The sequence below is a fragment of the Pan paniscus genome, chromosome 5 (assembly GCF_029289425.2).
Source record: "Pan paniscus chromosome 5, NHGRI_mPanPan1-v2.0_pri, whole genome shotgun sequence".
NCBI lineage: Eukaryota > Metazoa > Chordata > Mammalia > Primates > Hominidae > Pan > Pan paniscus.
In genome coordinates this window covers 131,657,713-131,660,913 of record NC_073254.2, presented here as the reverse complement: position 1 = coordinate 131,660,913, position 3,201 = coordinate 131,657,713, and the positions used below count along the sequence as shown (strand labels likewise).

Genomic DNA, 3,201 nt, shown 5'->3' with positions numbered 1-3,201 from the left:
CTTTCTGAACAAACCTCAACCAGGTTAACCTAAAATCACCATTCTCAAATCTGCCTGTGCATGACCTAAGGGAATCTTTCATTAATTTTTTTTTTTTTTTTTGAGGTAGAGTCTTGCTCTGTCGCCCAGGCTGGAGTGCAGTGGCGCAATCTGGGCTCACTGCAACCTCCACCTCCCGTGTTCAAGCGATTCTCCTGCTTCAGCCTCCCGAGTAGCTGGGATTGTAGGCAAATGCCACCATGCTCAGCTAATTTTTGTGTTTTTAGTAGAGATGGGGTTTCGCCATGTTGGCCAGGCTGGTCTGTAACTTCTGACCTCAGGTGATCCGCCCGTCTCGGCCTCCCAAAGTGCTGGGATTACAGGCATGAGCCACCACACCCGGCCTAAGAGAATCTTTTAAAATGCAGGTTTTGATCCTTTAGTTCTTAAACATGACAATTGGATGTTTATGCATATGTGTGAGATGTGTCACCCTTGAACCTTGTTACCATGTCTGCACATTACTTGTCTGACATGAAAAAAAAAAAGAAAAATGCAGGTTTCTCAGCCCCTCCCAGACTTACTGAATAAGGCTTTCTCGGGCAGAAGGTCATGAATTTGTCATTGAACATGTCTTAGTCCATTCAGCTGCTATAACAAAAATACCATAGACTGGGTGGCTTATAAACAACAGAATTTTTTGTTGTTTTTATCTTTTTTTTTTTTTTTTGAGATGGAATTCTCACTTTTTTGCCCAGGCTAGAGTGCAGTGGAGCAATCTTGGCTCACTGCAACCTCTGTCTCCCAGGTTCAAGCAATTCTCCTGCCTCAGCCTCCTGAGTAGCTGGGATTACATGTATGTGCCATCACATCCGGCTAATTTTTTGTATTTTTAGTAGAGATGGGGTTTCACCATATTGGCCAGGCTGGTCTTGAACTCCTAACCTCAGATGATCCACCCACCTCGGCCTCCCAAAGTGCTGGGATTACAGGTGTGAGCCACCATGCCTGGCCTGTTTTTGCCTTTTTAGAGTTGGGGTCTCACTCTGTTGCCCAGGCTCGTCTCAAGCTCCGACCTAAAGTGATCCCCCTGCCTCAGCCTCACAAGTAGCTGGGATTATAGGTGTGAGCCATCATACCCAGCTAGAAATTTATTTCTTACAGCTCTGGAGGCTGGGCAGTCCAAGATCAAGGCACCAGCAGGTTTGGTGTCTGGTGTGGGCCTGCTTCCTGGTTCAGAGATGGTGCCTTCTTTCTGTGTCCTCACCTGGTGGAAGGGAAGAGGGAGCTCTCTGGGATCTCTTTTATAGGGGCATTGCTCCCATTCGCAAGGGCTCTGCTCTCATGACCTAATCACCTCCCAAAGGCCCCACCTCCTAATACCGTCACACGGGGGGTTAGGATTCCAACTATGAATTTGGGGGAATAGAGCATTCAGTCCTGTATGCCCTTTTCTCCTCTCATTTGCCTCCTGCTGGAAACTTCTGGCAGCAGAACAATTGCATGGCATACCTTTCCAGTCCCTCTTGCCACAGCCCCAGTGGCCCAGCCATGGAAGCCTCCTGCCCTCAACTCTGTTCTGGGCATCCCTGTCAACCGTCTCACAGTCTGCCCCTGCTGGCGAGGAGGGACACAGAAGGGGGCTGGTGAGCAGACACTCCAGGGCACGGCTGCAGATCCTCCCCTCCAGGCAGGGCAGCAGGGCAGCCTCGGCATGGGGCCTTCAGCTGTTGGAGAAGCCAACCAGGCAGGTCAGGCAGACTTGGCATAACTCAACTGCTGAGAAAGCAAGTCCCTGATACAACAGGGACTTGTGAGCTGGGAACAGCCATGAAGCTGGACTGGGGATCTGGGGACCTGACTCCTGTCACACCAGGTGAATCTGCCCAGCTCTCAGCTCTTCTCCTACTTGATTTGAGGCTGTAGGGCCTGGGCCTTCACACCAGCACTTCAAGGAGGTGCCACCCTGTTGGGTTTGATGAGCCTGACCTCCAGCAGAGAGTCCCAGAAGATCACAGACTTACAGGGTATGAGGGACTGTTTTTCAGGGCAAGCCCCTGGTTTTGTAGATGAAGCTGTTCAGAAAATATACGGAAAACTCCCACTAGCTTTATTCCTGTCCCCTCCCTCATCCTTGTCAGAATGTCTCCACGTGGAATGGTGTCCAGTGCCCTCTCCCTGGGCTGGCCACACTTTAGGATGCCCCACCTTGATTCTCATGCCCTCTTTTGATAAATGCAACTATCTCAAGTACTTCGTCTTACCCTTCCAAGATTCAGATAAACTCCCCCAGGGGTGGGATGGGACCAGGGTGGGATGGCGATGCCCTGTAGAGGGCAACCTAGCCATTAACAGGGACTTTCTCCAGCCGCTGAATGGAGTCTTGCTCTGTCACCCAGCCTGAAGTGCAGTGGTGCGATCTCAGCTCACTGCAACCTCCGCCTCCTGGATTCAAGCGATTCTCCTGCCTCAGCCTCCCAAGTAGCTGGGACTACAGGCATCTGCCACCACGCCCAGCTAACTTTTTGTATTTTTAGTAGTGACGGGGTTTCACCATGTTAGCCAGGATGGCCTCCATCCCCTGACCTCATGATCTGCCTGCCCCAGCCTCCCAAAGTGCTGGGATTACAGGCGTGAGCCACCGTGCCTGGCCTCGTTTGGTTTTCTTAAAACCGAAAACCCTCAGGCAGAATTCTCCACTGCCTCCCCCACACAGGGGAAATCCTGCAGTGTGCCTTTTGCCCAGGCCACATCATGTTTCCAGCTCTTCCCCTGGCTGGCTGCTTCCTCCTGAGCTTGCTGCTGACTCAAGCAACTGAGAGGGCAGGGGCTGCAAATTTAGTTAAATGCAGATTCCTAGACTCTTCTGATTTGGGGTGAAACCTAAAAATCCAGATTAAAATTTTTTTTTAATTTTTTAGAGACAGGGTCTCGCTCTGTCACCTCGGTTGGAGTGCAGTGGCGCAATCACAGCTCACTGCAGCCTCAATCACCTGGGCTCAAGTGATCCTCCCACCTCAGCCTCCCGAGTAGCCGAGACTACAGGTGCACACAACCATGCCCGGCTAATTTTAATTTTTGAATTTTTTGTAGAGACAGGGTCTCACTATGTAGCCCAGGTTCATCAAGCAATCTTCCCACCTTGGCCTCCCAAAGTGCTGGGATTACAGACATGAGCCACCAGTTCAGCTACATTAAATACATAATATTTTTCTTCTTAAT

The 3,201-nt window shown here is 50.5% G+C and overlaps 1 non-coding gene across 1 annotated transcript; it reads left to right on the top strand.

Moving 5' to 3' along the window:
- The first annotated feature begins 413 nt into the window (after nt 1–413).
- LOC112440283 (small nucleolar RNA U13) lies at nt 414–514 on the top strand. Its single transcript, XR_003028458.1, has one exon. It is a non-coding gene; the product is annotated as a small nucleolar RNA U13 (small nucleolar RNA).
- The last annotated feature ends 2,687 nt before the right edge of the window (nt 515–3,201 follow it).